The following is a 16,959-nucleotide window of genomic DNA, read 5'->3' on the forward strand; positions in this document are numbered from 1 at the left end:
AAAGCCTCTGCCTTTGGCTCAGGTCATGATCCCAGGGTCCTGGGATCGAGCCCCGCATCGGGCTCTCTGCTCAGCAGAGAGTCTGCTTCCTCCTATCTCTCTCTGCCTGCTTCTCTGCCTACTTGTGATCTCTGTCAAATAAATAAATAAAATCTTTAAAAAAAAAAATACTGTGTACTTCGATCCATGTAATTGCAAATGGCGATATTTCATCCTTTCTGATGGCTGAGTGGTAGTCCATTGTGTGTGTGTATGTCTTTATTCATTCATTTGTAATGGACATCTCGGTTCTTAACACAGTTTGCCTTTTGTGGCCATTGCTGCTATAAACATAGGGGTGCAGGTGCACCTTCAGATCACTATATCTGTATCTTTGGAGAAAATACCCAGTAGGGTAACTGCTGGGTCATAGGGTAGCTCTATTTTTCTATAGGGTATCTCTATTTTTCTATTTTTAATGTCTTGAGAAACCTACATACTGTTTTCCAGAGTGGCTGCACCAACTTGCATCAACAATGTAGGAGGGTTCCCCTTTCTCTGCATCACCTCCAGCATTTGTTTTTTTGCTGTCTTGTTAATTTTCACCACTCTAGCTGGTGTAAGGTGGTATCTCATTGTGGTTCTGATATGAATTTCCATAATGCTGAGTGATATTGAACATTTTTTCATGTGTCAGTTGGCCATTTGTATGTCTTTGCAGAAATGTCTTAATGTCTTTTGCCCATTTCTTAGGACTGAGTTATTTTTTCTTTGGGTGTTGAGTTTGATAAGTTCTTTATAGATTTTGGGTACTAGCCTTTATTTGAAAATATCTTCTGATTGGTTTTGTTGACTGTTATATTTGTTGTGCAAAAGCTTTTTATCTTGATGAAATCCCAAAAGTTCATTTTGCCTCTGTTTCCCTTGCCTTTGGAGACATGTCTAGCAAGAAGTTGCTGCAGCCAAGGCCGCAGAGGTTTCTGCCTGTGTTCTCCTCTAGGATTTTGATGGATTCCTGTCTTGCAATTAGGTCCTTCATTCATTTAGAGTCTATTTTTCTGTATGGTATAAGAAAATGGTCCAGTTTCATTCTTCTGCGTGTGGCTTTCCATTTTCCCAACACCATTTGTTGAAGAGACTGTCTTTTTAACATTGGATATTCTTTCCTGCATTGTACATCCCTTTGGCTGTTTGGGGTCTTTTATGGCTCCATACAAATTTTAGGATTATTGTTCCAGCTCTGTGAAAAATATTGATGGTATTTTGATAGGGATTGCATTACGATATAAATTGCTCTAGGAGGCGTAGACATTTTAACAATATTTGTTCTTCCCAATTGATGAGCATGGAACATTTTTCCATTTCTTTGTGTCATTCTCAATTTCTTTCATGACCATTGAATAGTTTTCTGAGTATAGCTCTTTTGGCTCTTTGGTTAGGTTTATTCCTAGGTATCTTATGGTTTTGGGTGCAATTGTAAATGGGATCGACTCCTTAATTTCTCTTTCTTCTGTCTTGCTGTTGGTGTATAGAAATGGAACTGATTTCTGTGCATTGATTTTATATCTTGACACTTTACTGAATTCCTGTATGAGTTCCAACAGTTTGGGAGCAAAGTCTTTCAGGTTTTCCACATAAAGTATCATATCACCTGTGAAGAATGAGAATTTGACTGTCAATTCAGATGCATTTTACTTATTTTTGTTGCATGATTGCTGAGGCTAGGACTTCTAGTACTGTGTTGAACAACAGTGGTTAGAGTGGGCGTCAATTTCCTGTTCCTGAACTTAAGGAAGAAGCTCTCAGTTTTTCCCCGTTGAAATGATGTTTACTGTGGACTTTTCATAAATGGCTTTTATGATACTGGTGTATGCTCATCACACATCATCATATACCTGTATCCTTACACTGTAAAGAGTTTTAGTGAAGAAAAAATGTTGTACTTTGTCAAATGCTTTTTCTGCATCTATCAAAAGGATCATATGGTACTTGTCCTTTCTTTAATTAATGTAGTGTATCACATTGATTGACTTGCAGATGTTGAACCAACTTTGCAGCCCAGGAATAAATCCCACTTGGTCATGATGAATAATCCTTTTATTATACTGTTGGATCATATTGGCTAGGATCTTGTTCAGTGTTTTGGCATCCATGTTCTTCAGAAATAATTGGTCTGTAATTCTCCTTTTTGGTGGGATTTTTGGTTTTAGGATAAGGTAATTCTAGCCTCATAGAAGGAGTTTGGAAGTTTTCCTTCCATTTCTATTTTTGAAACAGCTTCAGATGAATAGATATGATTTCTTTTTTTTTTTTTTTCTTTTTTTTTTTTTTAGGTTTTTTTTTTTTTTTTTTCATTTTAATTTTCAAGTTGGGGAGGGGGGCGGTTTTTATTTGACAGATAGAGATCACAAGTAGGCAGAGAGGCAGGCTTTATTTGACAGATAGAGATCACAAGTAGGCAGAGAGGTAGGCAGAGGTGGGGGGGAAGCAGGCTCCTCGCTGAGCAGATAGCCCGATGTGGGGCTCGATCCCAGGACCCTGGGATCATGACCTGAGCTGAAGGCAGAGGCTTAACCCACTGAGCCACCCAGGCACCCCAGATATGATTTCTTTAAATATTGGTAGAATTTAGGAAAACTGTCTGACCCTGGACTCCTTTTTGTGGAAAATTTTTTATTATTTTGTCGTTATTTCCTTGCTGGCAGTGAGTCTGTTCGTTTTCTATTTCTTCCTGGTTCAGTTTTGGTAGTTTATATGTCTCTAGGAATGCATCCATTTCTTCCAGATTGTCTAATTTGCTTTCATATAGTTGCTTATAATGTGTTCTTATAATTGTTTGTATTTCATTGGTGTTGGTTGTGATTTCTCCTCTTTCATTCATGATTTTATTAATTTAGGTCCTTTCTCTTTTCTTTTTGATAAGTCTGGCCAGGGGTTTATCGGTCTTATTAATTCTTTCAAAGAACCAGCTCCTAGTTTTGTTGATTTGTTCTATTCTTTTGTTTTTTTTTTTTTAAGATTTTATTTATTTATTTGACAGAGAGAGAGAGATCACAAGTAGGCAGAGAGGCAGGCAGAGAGAGAGAGGGGAAGTAGGCTCCCCGCTGAGCAGAGAGCCCGATGTGGGACTCGATCCCAGGACCCTGAGACCATGACCTGAGCTGAAGGCAGAGGCTTAACCCACTGAGCCATCCAGGCTCCATTCTTTTGGTTTCTATTTCATTGATTTCTGCTCTAATCTTGATCATTTCTCTTCTCCTGCTGGGTTAGGCTTTCTGTGCTGCTCTTTCTCCAGCTCTTTTAAGTGTGGGGTTGCTACATACTTTCCTCTTAGGACTGCCTTTGCTGTGTCCGGAAGAGTTTGAATGGTTTTGTTTTCATTTTCGTTTGTTTCCATGAATTTGTTAAATTCTTCTTTAATTTCGTGGCTGACCCATTCATTCTTTAGCATGATGCTCTTTAGCGTACATGTATGTAGTTCTTTCCAAATTTCCTCTTCTGATTGAGTTCCAGTTTCAAAGCATTGTGGTCTGAAAATATGCTGGGAATGATCCCAGTCTTTTGGTACCAGCAGAGACCTGATTTGTGACCCACTATGTGATATATTCTGGAGAATGTTCCATGTGCACTCAAGAGAATTGTATATTCTGGTGCTTTATAAAGAAATACTCTGGGGCGCCTGGGTGGCTCAGCAGGTTAAAGCCTCTGCCTTCGGCTCAGGTCATGATCCCAGGGTCCTGGGATCGAGCCCCACATTGGTCTCTCCGCTCGGCGGGGAGCCTGCTTCCCCCCCTCTCTCTCTGCCTGTCTCTCTGCCTACTTGTGACCTCTGTCTGCCAAATAAATAAATAAAATCTTAGGGACGTCTGGGTGGCTCAGTTGGTTAAGCAGCTGCCTTCGGCTCAGGTCATGATCCCAGCGTCCTGGGATCGAGTCCCACATCCTGCTCCTTGCTCGGCGGGGAGCCTGCTTCTCCCTCTGCCTCTGCCTGCCATTCTGTCTGCCTGTGCTCGCTCTCTCTCCCTCTCTCTCTGACAAATAAATTAAATCTTTAAAAATAAATAAATAAATAAATAAAATCTTAAAAAAAGAAAAGAAATACTCTGACTATATCTGTTAAGTTTATCTGATCCAGTGCATCATTCAAAGCCCTTGTTTCCTTATTAATCTTATTCTTAGATGATCTGTCTTTTGCTGTGAGTGGGGTGTTAAATTCCCCTCCTATTATTATATTATTATCAATGTGTTTCTTTAATTTTGTTGTTAATTGGTTTATACACTAGTTCCCATGTGTTCACATGTTCCCATGTAAGGGGCATAAATATTTACCATCATTAGATCTTATTGGATAGCCTATTTAATTTTGATATAGTGTCCTTCTTCATTTCTTATTACAGTCTTTGGTATAAAATCTAGTTTACTGATGTAAGGATTGCCATCCCATTTCTTTTGATATCCATTCACATTATAAATAGTTGTTCACCCTCTCACTTTGAACCTGGATATGTCTTTGGGTCTAAAGTGAGTCTCTGGCAGACAGCATATCAATGGCTCTTGTCTTTTTATCCAGTCTGATACCATGTGCCTTGTTATTGGAGTATTGAGCTCATTTATATTCGGAGTAACCATTGAAAGATAGAAATTTAATGTCATTGTATTACCTGTGAAGTCACTATTTCTTTGTATTGTCTCTGTTCTTTTCAGATCCTTGGTACTTTTGGTCTCTCTCATCACTTAAAGAATCTCTTCTAGTATTTCTTGCAGGGCTGCTCTAGTGTTCCCAAATTCCTTTCTTGTTCGTGGCAATTCTGGACCTCTCCTTCTCTTTGGAATGATAGCCTTGCTGGATCAAGTATCTTTGGCTGCAGACGTTTCCCATTTATAACAGTGAGTCTAAAATGCCAGTCCTGGGGCACCTGGGTGCTTGTCGGTTAAGCAGCTGCCTTCGGCTCAGTTTATGATCCCACAGTCATGGGATCAAGCCCCACTTTGGGCTCTCTGCTCAGCAGCAAGCCTGCTTCTCCCTTGCTCTCTGCCTGCCTCTCTGCCTACTTGTGCTGTCTCTCTGTCAAATAAATAAAATCTTAAAAAAAAATAAAATGCCAGTCCTTTCCTGGCCCGCCAGGTTTTGTGGACAAGTCTGCTGCCGGTCATCTGTGTCTACCCTTGTTAGTTCAGGACCTGGTCTCCTGAGCTGCTTTCAGTGTTTTGTCTTTGTCTCTGAAATTTGCAAGCTTTAATATTCTATGTTGGGGCATTGACATACCAGTATTGATTTTGGGGGAGGTTTTCTGTGCTTCCTGGACTTGAGTACCTGCCCGGATCATGGAAGTTCTCAGCTACAAATTCCTCTTCTGGGATCCTAGTAATTTTAATAATGTTTTGCTTTATGTTAACACTTATCTCTCAAATTCTCCCCTCATGATCTAATAGTTGCTTCTCTTTCCTTTTCTCAGTTTTTTTTTTTTTTTTTAAGATTTTATTTATCCACTTGACAGAGAGAGAGATCACAAGCAGGTAGAGAGGCAGGCAGAGAGAGAGGAGGATGCAGGCTCCCTGCTGAGCAGAGAGCCCGATGCGGGCCTCGATCCCAGTACCCTGGGATCATGACCTGAGCTGAAGGCAGAGGCTTTAACCCACTGAGCCACCCAGGCACCCTTTTTTCTCAGTTCTTTATTCTCCATCATTTTGTCTTCTTTATCACTAATTCTCTCTTCTTCCTCATTTATCCTAGTAGTTAGAGACTCCATTTTATATTGCATCTCAGTAATGGCATTTTTAAAAAAATACTCTAATCTTTTTTTTTTTCTTTAAGATTTTATTTATTTATTTGACAGTGAGATAGAGCACAAGCAAGGGGAGTAGGCAGAGGAAGAAACAGGCTTCCCACCAAGCAGGAAGCCCAAAATGGTGCTCAATCCTAGGACCCTGGGAATGTCACCCGAGCCAAAGGCAGCCACCCAATGACTGAGCCACCCAAGCGCATCAGTAATGGCATTTTTTTATTTCAACCTGATTAGACTTTAGTTCTTTTATTTCTCCAGAAAGGGTTTCTTTAGTGTTTCTGTGCTCTTTTCAAGACCAGCTACTATCTTTATAATCATTATTCTGGACTCTAGTCCCCACATCATACTTATGTCCATGTTGATTAGATCCCTGGCAGTCAGTATTGTTTCTTGTTTTCTCTTTTGAGGTGAGTTTTTCCACCTTGTCATTCTGTCCAGAGAATTATAGATGAATAAGAGAACAGAGCCCTAAAATGGCAATAATGACTCCAGAGAAATATACACTAAACAAATCAGGAGAAACCCAAAACCACAAAAAAAAAAATTTTTTTTTTTTAAAAAGGATAATATAATCAGACAGGTGAACAGAATAGAGCAATAGGGACACCTGGGTGGCTCAGTTGGTTAAGTGTCTGCCTTTGGCTCAGGACATGATATCAGGTCCCACGTGGGCAGGGGGCAGTGGTCCCTGCGCAGCAGAGAGTCTGCTCCTCCCTCTCCCTGCTGCTGCTACTGCTTGTGCACTCACTCTGTCTGTCAAATAAATAAATAAAATCTAAAAAAAAAGATTCAGAAAACTGGCAGCATCACGTTACCTGCTTTCAAGCTTTACTACAAAGCTGTGATCACCAAGACAGCATAGTACTGGCATAAAAACAGACACACAGACCAGTGGAACAGAGTAGAGAGCCCAGATATGGACCCTCAACTCTATGGGCAAATAATCTTCGACAAAACAGGAAAAAATATACAGTGGAAAAAAGTCTCTTCAATAAATGGTGCTGGGAAAGAATATAAAGAAGAAAGAATATATAAAGAAGAGTGAAACTCGACCATTCTCTTACACCGTACACAAAGATAAACTCAAAATGGATAAAAGACCTCCACATGAGACAGCAATCCATCAGAATCCTAGAGGAGAACATAGGCAGTAATATCTTTGATATCAGCCACAGCAACTTCTTTCAAGATACGTCTCCAAAGGCAAAGGAAACAAAAGCAAAAATGAACTTTTGGGACTTTGTCAAGATCAAAAGTTCTGCACAGCAAAGGAAACAGTAAAGAAAACAAAGAGGCAACCCACGGACTGGGAGAAGATATTTGCAAATGACAGTACAGACAAAGGTTGATATCCAGAATCTATAAAGAACTTCTCAAACTCAACACGCACAAAACAGATAATCATATCAAAAAATGGGCAGAAGATATGAACAGACATTTCTCCAATGAAGACATACAAATGGCTGTCAAACACATGAAAAAATGTTCATCATCACTAGCCATCAGAGAGATTCAAATGAAAACCACAATGAGATACCACCTTACACCAGTTAGAATGGCCAAAATTAGCAAGACAGGAAACAACATGTGTTGGAGGGGATGTGGAGAAAGGGGAACCCTCTTACACTGTTGGTGGGAATGCAAGTTGGTGCAGCCTCTTTGGAGAACAGTGTGGAGATTCCTCAAGAAATTAAAAATAGAGCTTCCCTATGACCCTGCAATTGCACTACTGGGGATTAACCCCAAAGATACAAATGGAGTGAAAAGAAGGGCCATATGTACCCTAATGTTTATAGCAGCAATGGCCACGGTCGCCAAACTGTGGAAAAAACCAAGATGCCCTTCAACAGACGAATGGATAAGGGAGTGTGGTCCATATACACAATGGAGTATTATGCCTCCATCAGAAAGGATGAATACCCAACTTTCGTAGCAACATGGATGGGACTGGAAGAGATTATGCTGAGTGAAATAAGTCAAGCAGAGAGAATCAATTATCATATGGTTTCACTTATTTGTGGAGCATAACAAATAACATTGAGGACAAGGGGAGATGGAGACAAAAGGGAGTTGAGGGAAATTGGAAGGGGAGGTGAACCATGAGAGACTATGGACTCTGAAAAACAACCTGAGGGTTTTGAAGGGGCGGGCGGTAGGAGGTTGGGGGAGTGAGGTGGTGGGTATTAGGGAGGGCACATATTGCATGGAGCACTGGATGTGGTGCAAAAACAATGAATACTGTTACGCTGAAAAGAAATAAAAAAAAATTACATTAAAAATAAATGAATATAATCAGACACGTGAACAGAGCAGAGCAATATGGTAGATTGTGGGTGTGTTTTGGTCTGTTAGAAGAAACTACATCACATAATTGTAAAGAAAGAAAAAAAATATTGTAAAGAAAGAAAAATAAAATGAAATTCAGTAAAAGGATAGAATGTAACTGTAAAGAAAATTTGAAGACTTTAAGAAAAATTGAGAATATAATCAGGTGAACAGATTAGAGCAATACACTAGAATCTGGGTATTAGAAACTACATCCCAGAATTGTAAAGAAAGGAAAGCTTGGATGTATATAAAAGTAATATTACATACAAAGAAATATACAGTTACAGTATGTAACTGTAAAGGTGAAAATGATAAAAGACTTAATGATTTCATAACATAAGAAATTGGTTGAAAAGGAAAAAGAGAAAAAATTAAAATTGAAATCATGCAGGGTCATCCCTCACCAGAGCAGACTTTTAAAAATTCCAATTTTGTGCTCATCTGCTGTTCAACTTTCCTGTAGCCGGCTGATGGAGGCTCACTCCCCGCTTCAGTCTATCTTCCTATATATCCTGTCAGATTCACTAGATAAAACTAATAAAAAACTAATGTCCTGTACTCCTTTACCTCTTCCTCCTTTTATAGAACTATTATATCACCAGAAAGCTCTCTCTCTCGATGTCTGTTTAAAAAATCTGTTTTTTTATGTCATGACTGTTCTCCTGCATGATCTCTAATCCTTAGCAACCACTAATCTGTTAGTATTAATTTTTTTGTTTTGACATGTTAATTCAATGTACTCTAAATTGACTTTCGACATTGACTTTTTTTCCACTCAGTCTTTGAGATCCATCCAAGTTACTGAGCATGTCAGTAAGCAGTTCATTTTTCATTTCTCTTGTTTTAAGTAAACTTTATCTTCTAGATTGATTTTAGGTTCACAGCAATATTGAATAGACGGTACAGAGATTTGTCATATGCCTTCATCCCTTGGCATATATAGCCTCCTCCATTTTTAAAATGCCCAACCTGAATGGTATATCTGTTATAAATGGTGAATCTAATATTGACACATCATCATCATCCAAAGTCCAAAATTTTTATTAGGATTCAGTGTTGGTGTTGTATGTTCTGTGGATTTGCACAAATTATAAAACCTGTTTTCATAGTTACACTGTGGTGCAGAGCAGTTCACTAACCTAAAAATCCTCACCTGTTAACTGACACTCCTCCCTAACCCCTAGCAACTACTGAGCTTTCTGTTGTCTCCAAAGTTTTGCCTTTTAAAATTTCTTCTAGATTTTTATACTTTTACATTTTACATTTAGAACGTGATCCCTTTGAGTTCTTTTTTTTTTTTAAACCCATCCCACTACCTACTTTCCCTCTGGTAACCATCAGTTTGTTGTCTAGAATTTCAAATCTCTCGTTCTCTCTTTTACTTTTTTCTCCTTATGAGGAAAATTACATGGTATTTGTCTTTCTCTGACTCGCTTATTTTGCTTAGTATTATATCTTTTGAGTTAATTTTTGTTCCAAGTATTAGATCCATGTCTAGATTCTTTTTTTTTTTTTTTTAGATTTTTTATTTATTTATTTGACAGAAATCACAAGTAGGCAGAGAGGCAGACAGAGAGAGAGGAGGAAGCAGGCTCCCTGCTGAGCAGAGAGCCCGACATGGGGCTGGATCTGAGGACCCCCGGATCATGCCCTGAGCAGAAGGCAGAGGCCTTAACCCACTGAGCCACCCAAGCGCCCCTACATTCATTTTTTCATATATGGCTGTCCCACTTTTTTCACATCCACCATTTGTTGGAGAAACTATCTTTGCTTCACTGTATTGCCTTGGTCCCTTTGTCCAATGTCAGTAAGCTATATATATATTTTTTTTAAGATTTTTTATTTATTTATTTGTCAGAGAGAGAGAGGGAGAGAGAGCAAACACAGGCAGACAGAATGGCAGACAGAGGCAGAGGGAGAAGCAGGCTCCCTGATGAGCAAGGAGCCCGATGCGGGACTCGATCCCAGGACGCTGGGATCATGACCTGAGCCGAAGGCAGCTGCTTAACTGACTGAGCCACCCAGGCGTCCCAGTAAGCTATATATTAATCTTTTTCTGTGGGCTGTTATATTTGACATATTTGTCTATTTGCCAATACCATATTATCTTGATTACTGTAGCTTTTAAATTTAAGTATTAAAGGAGTATAGTGTATATGCTATAATTTTGCTGTTCTTCTTTAACAAAAGAAGAATATTTTTATTAGCTATTTTTAGTGTATTGCCTCTCCATAAAGAGTTTAAAATTAATTTGTTGACACACATAAAGTAACTTACTGGGATTTGAGTTGTTATTTCTCTTAATCTTATAACAGCTTTATAGATTAGAAAGAGCTGATGTCTTATCGTTGTGTAGTCCCATCCATGAACTTGGACTCTCTGTCAATTTATGTAGTCCTTTGATTTTGTTCATCAGAATTTTGTAATTTTCTTCCTGTTGATTTTGAATATATTTTGTTAGATTTTTATCTAAATACTTTATTTTTAGAGATCCCAACGTCAATAGTTTGTTTTTTTAAGTTCTAATTTTAGTTCATTGGTGGCATACAGGAAAACGATTGATTTTTGTATCTTAACCTCAGATCTACAGCATACTATAGTTATTTACTAGTTCCAGGACCTTCGATTACTTCCTTTGGATTTCCTAAATAGATGGTCGTATAATGTGCAAGATGTTTTTATTCTTTCATTCTTAATTATGGTCTTTCATTTCCTTTGTCTTACTGCATTAGCTAGGACTTCCATTATGTTCAAAAGCAAGGGTGAGGGACGCCTGGGTGGCTCAGTTGGTTAAGCAGCTGCCTTCGGCTCAGGTCATGATCCCAGAGTCCTGGGATCGAGTCCCACATCGGGCTCCTTGCTCGGCAGGGAGCCTGCTTCTCCCTCTGCCTCTGCCTGCCATTCTGTATGCCTGTGCTCACTCTCTCTTCCTCTCTCTATAAAAAAAAAAAATATTAAAAAAAAAAAAAAAAAAAAAAGCAAGGGTGAGAGGGGACATCTTTATCTTTTCCTAATCTTAGTTGAAAACATTCTGTTTCTCACCATTAATTATGATGTTAACTGTGGGGTTTTTAAGTAATCTCTGTTAATTTGAAAAGGGCATCCTTTATTTCTAGTTTGGTAAGAGTTTTTTTTAATGAATTGTTGGATTCTGTTAAATGCTTTTCCTGCATTTGCTGATAAAATCGTATGGTTTTTTTTTTCTTTAACCTGTTGATGGTAAGAATTACATTATTTGTTTTCTTTTCTTTTTTTTTTTTTTAAGATTTTATTTATTTGACAGAGATCCCAAGCCAGCAGAGAAGCAGGCAGAGGCAGGGGTGTGGGGGTGGGAAGCAGGCTCCCCGTGGAGCAGAGAGCCCTATGTGGAGCTCGATCACAGGACCCTGAGATCATGACCTGAGCCGAAGGCAAAGGCTCTAACCCACTGAGCCACCCAGGTGCCCCACATTAGTTGTTTTCAAATGTTGAACCAGCCTTGCATACCCAGATTAAATAATATCACACTTAAATGTTTGGTAGAATCCACAGTGACCCTGTTTGTTTCTGGTACTTTCTGTTTTGGAAGAATAATGATTGATTTCATTTCTGTAATTGATTTAGACCTGTTTGCATTGTCTTTTTCTTGTGTGAATTTGTCAGGTTGTGTCTTTCCAGGAATTGGTTCCTTTCATCCAGAATATAAAATTGATAGGCATAAAGTTGTTGATAGTATTCAGTTTTTTTCAATTATGCATAGGGGTCTTTGTGATAGGCCATCTTTCATTTCTGGTATTTGTCATTTGTATACTCCTTTTTTTTAGCTAGAGGCTGCTTTTATTGATATGTGCAAAGAACCACCTTTTTTGTTTTATAAGTTTATTTCTGTTGATTTCCTATTTCCAATTTTGTTGAGTTAGCGTACTTTTTTAATGCTAAATAGTATTCTGTCATGTGCATGCAGCAGTGTTAGCCATTCACCTATTATAAAACATTTTGTGGGTACCTGGCTGGCTCAGTTGATGGAGCATGCATGGCTCTTGATCTTGGGATTCTGAGTTTGAGCCCCACTGGGTGTAGACATTACTTAAATAAATAAATATATATATTTTTTATTTTGGTTGCTTGTTCGGGCACCTGGGTGGCTCAGTGGGTTAAGCCTCTGCCTTCTGATCAGGTCATGATCTCGGGATCCTGGGATCGAGCCCCACATCAGGCTCTCTGCTCAGCGGGAGCCTGCTTCCTCCTCTCTCTCTCTGTCTGCCTCTCTGCCTACTTGTGATCTCTGCCTGTCAAATAAATAAATAAAATCCTAAAAAAAAAATAGAATTTTGGTTGCTTCTAGTTTGGGGCAGTGAAATCAAAAAGCTGCTAAGAACAGTTATGTACAGGTTTTACACAGATGTACGTTTTCTTTTCTCTGGGACATATGCCTAAGTAAGTGATTACTGAGTTACAGTGGTGTTTGCTTAGTTTTCTTAAAACATACTGACCTATCTTTCTAGAGTATCTACTGTTTTAAATTTCTACCAATGGTATATAAGAAATCTACTTTCTTATCCTCATCAATATGTGTGATTGGGGCTTTTTTTTTAAGGTCTTCCAAGTTTTTATTTAAATTCAAGTTGGGTAACATATAATATAGTATTGGTTTCAGTGGTGGAATTTAGTGATTCATCCCTTGCTTATAACACCCACTGCGTATTATATCCCGTGATCTCCTTGCTAATGCATCACACAATTACCCCATCTCCTCACCCACCTCCCCTACAGCAGCGCTGTTTATTCTCTATTGTTCTGAGTCTCTTGTGATTTTTTTTCCCTCTCTGTTTTTTGGGGTTTTTCTTAAGATTTTATTTATTTATTAGAGAGAGAGAGAGACAGCAGGAGGGGGCAAGGGGCACAGAACAGAAAAGGGGGCAGAAGGAGAGGGAGAAGCAGATTCCTTGCTGAGCATCATCCATTTGGGACTCAATCCAAGACCCTGGGATCATAACCTGTGCCGAAATCAGATGCTTAATGACTGAGCCACCCAGGCCCTTCCCTCTCTGTTTTTATCTTACTTTACTTTTCCTTCTCTTCTTGTACATTCTGTTGTTTTTGTTTTTTTTTTTAAGATTCCATTTGACAGAGATCACAAGTAGGCAGAGAGGCAGGCAAAGAGGGATAGAGGAGGAAGCAGGCTTGCCACTGAGCAGAGAGCCCGATGTGGGGCTCGAACCCAGGACCCTGGGATCATGACCTAAGTGGAAGGCAGAGGCTTTAACCCACTGAGCTACCCAGGCGCCCCCATTCTGTTTTGTTTCTTAAGTTCCACATGAGTGAAATCATATATTTGTCTTTCTCTGACTGACTTATCTAGCTTAGCATAATAGTCTCTTGCTCCATCCACATCATTGCAAAAGCAAGATTTCATTGTTTTGATGCCTAAGGCTATTTCTTATTTTAGCTGTTATAATAGGTTATAGTGAACTTGCATTTCCCTAATGGCTACGGTTGAACTAAATGACAATGAAAGATAACAAAATTTGTGGTATTTTCCTAAGCAGTGCTTTGGGAGAGAGATTGATAGCACCAAAAGCTTACATTAGAACAGAGTGAAATCTCAGATTTATAATTAACCTCACAGCTTAAGATACAAGAAAAAGGAGAGTGAAATTAATTCAAAGCAGGCAGAGAGGAAACAATGAAATTAAAAACAGAAATACGGTGGAGAGAATCAATGAAATAAAAAGTGATTTTTTAAACAGATCTAGAAATTAGCAAAGCTTTAGCAAGACTGAGAAAAGAAGAAGACTAAAGGCACAAGTTACTGATTTCAAGAATGATCCTGTAGGTATAAGTCAAAACCCTGGCAATATCAAAATAGAGACTATTACATGCACCTTTACATAAATAAGAGAACAGAGATAAGATCATGGATGTCTTGAGCATTGCAGACTGTTATAAGTCACCTGGTTTGAATTACTTAGATAGAATGTCCCATAGATAATAAGTAAGTTGAACTTACATTTGAAAAACTTGAGAAAGGGGACACCTGGGTGGCTCAGTTGATTAAGCATCTGCCTTCAGCTCAAGTCATGATCTTAGGGTCCTGGATCCAGTCCCACATTGGGCTTCTTGCTTACTGGGGAGCCTGCTTCTCCTTCTGCCTGCTGTACCCCCTGCTCATGCTCTCTCCCTCTGACAAATAAAACCTTGAAAGAAAAGTTTAAAAAAACAAGAGGTCTTTAGTTCTAGGTGGTTTTGGTGCAGAATTCTACTGTACATTAAATAAGTAAAGTGAATTCTGTACACTAGAAGAGGATAGGGTAGGACAAGCAACTGTTTGTAAATGCAGTACCACCCCAATGCCAAATCAAAGAGAGTATAAAAAGAGAGAAGAAAAAGAAAAAACTGCAAGTCTAGTATTCTAAATGTATATAGGCACAACCGTTACTTACATTTAGCACATAAAATTGAGAAATATGTAGAAGACTTAAGTAGCATGACAAAATAGGTGTTCATTTTAGGGGATAGCCAGGCCAATTTAGTATTTGCAAAGTATTCAGTGATATTCTCCTTATCAGTAGACTAAGAAGAAAAATTCTATGTTCATATAAATTGATGAGGAAAAAATTCACCTTGATAACTAGGAATGCAAATTTCTTCATCTTGATAAAGAACTGCTACAACAAACCTCATGTGAAAAATGGGATAAGACTGAATGTTTCACATTAAGTTCAGTAATAATGAATGCAAAGATACCGTCTCTCACCATTTTTATTATGCATGATACTAGAAGTTGTGATATAAGGCAAGAAAATGTAATAAAAGACATAGACATTGGAAAGAAAAAAACTTTCCTCATTGGCAGTTGACACCATTTATCTGCATAGAATTTCCCAGGGTATCTAAAAAAAACTTAACCAAGGTGGCAGGATATAAGATTAACTTAACAAAACTTTTATTTCTTGGGGCGCCTGGGTGGCTTAGTGGGTTAAGGCCTCTGCCTTCGGCTCAGGTCATGATCTCGGGGTCCTGGGATTGAGCCCCACGTTAGGTCTCTGCTCAGTAGGGAGCCTGTTTCCCCCTCTCTCTCTGCCTGCTTCTCTGCCTACTTGTTATCTCTCTGTGTCAAATAAATAAGGTCTTTAAAAAATTTTTTTTTAATTTTTCTTTACTAGCAATGAATGCATATGTGAAATTTAAAATACTCTCAGTCCCTTAGAAAGATGAAATACTTAAATGTAAAATTAATTGTAAAACACCAAGGGCACTTAAGTGAAAATTGCATAGCTCTGAAAGAAATAAGGTGTAAATGAATATACCATGTCATAGATTATAATACTTAACAGAGTGAAGATGCTATTTTTTGCTCAAATTTATCTATTGCTGGTGAAGGGAGAGCTAAATAAGTGGAATACAGTTAGAGATCCGAGAAATAGATTCATGCAAATACTCTAAGTGATTTTTTATTTTACAAAGATAGAAAGATTCAGTGGATTATGGACTTTTCAATAAATAGTACTAGAGCAGTTCAATGTCTGTAGTCAAAAAAAAAAAAAAAAATGAGTCTATTCTTAAACCAGACACCTTTTATTCAAGTTGTACACTTCAGAGTGCCTGGCCGACTCAGTTAGTGGAGTATTTAACTCATGATTTCATGGTCATAAGTTTGATCCCCACGTTGGGCATAGATTACTTTTAAAAAATTAAATTAAACCACAAAAATGTATACTTTATATTCAACATTTGTGTATATTCACATTTTCAGTACATGCTCAAAATTTACATACACTTGAGTCTTAAATGGATCAGATAAATTCTTAAAAGGAAACATAGTCAAAATTGTTTAAGACCTAGGACTAGGGGTGTTTTTAGATATGCTAATGTGTAATTCATAAAAAAGAAAGGTTGGAGTATTTCAGGTCATCAAACTTAAAAATAATTGCTCTGCAAAAGATCTGTTAAGAGGATCAAAAGAAAAGCTACTGACTTGTAGATAATACATTAGTTCTTGAACAGCATGAATATAAATTGCCAGTCTGTTTGCACACTGTTTTTTTCAATAAGTACAATACTGTGTTTTCCTTTTTTTTTTTTTAAAGATTTTTATTTATTTATTTGACAGAGAGAGATCACAAGTAGGCAGAGAGGCAGGCAGAGAGAGAGGAGGAAGCAGGCTCCCTGCTGAGCAGAGAGCCCAATGCGGGGCTCGATCCCAGGACCCTGAGACCACGACCCGAGCTGAAGGCAGCGGCTTAACCCACTGAGCCACCCAGGCGCCCCCTGTGTTTTCCTTTTAATTTTCCTAATAACACAGTAGAAATACAGAATATAAGATGTGTACAAACTCTGTGTTAATTGACTGTTCATGTTACTGGTAAAGCTTATAGTCAACAGTAGGCTATTAGTTAAATTTTGGGAGAGTGAATTTGTACACAGATTTTCAGCTATGTGGGAGAATTGGCACACCAATCCTGCATTTCTTTCTTTCTTTCTTTCTTTTTTTTTTAATATTTTATTTATTTATTTGACAGGCAGAGACCACAAGTAGGCAGAGAGGCAGGCAGAGAGAGGAGGAAGCATGTTCCCCGCTGAGCAGAGTTCCATCCCAGGACCCTGGGATCATGACCTGAGCCGAAGGCAGAGGCTTTAACCCACCAAGCCACCCAGGCACCCCACCCAGGCACCCCCAATCCTGCATTTCTTAAGGATCAACTGTTTGCAAATCATATGTCTAATAAGAGACTAGAGGGCATAAAGAACTTTCAGAAACTCAACAGTTAAAAACAAACGATGCCTCTCAAATTCCTCATATCAGAGAGATCATTTGAGAGGCAAGGCGGGGGTCATCGCAGGTAGGGAAGGACAAAATGAAACAAGATGTGATTGGGAGGGAGAC

At 38.5% G+C, this 16,959-nt stretch overlaps 1 protein-coding gene across 1 annotated transcript in view; it reads left to right on the forward strand.

The window, feature by feature from the left end:
- The window catches only part of LOC111139960 (eukaryotic translation initiation factor 2 subunit 3, X-linked-like), a 44,434-nt gene that overhangs the window by 6,857 nt on the left and 20,618 nt on the right, over positions 1–16,959 (forward strand). The gene's annotated exons all lie outside the window — the stretch shown is intronic.

Source organism: Enhydra lutris, unplaced genomic scaffold (assembly GCF_002288905.1).
Source record: "Enhydra lutris kenyoni isolate GAN:26980312 unplaced genomic scaffold, ASM228890v2 scaffoldscaffold130, whole genome shotgun sequence".
Taxonomy (NCBI): domain Eukaryota; kingdom Metazoa; phylum Chordata; class Mammalia; order Carnivora; family Mustelidae; genus Enhydra; species Enhydra lutris.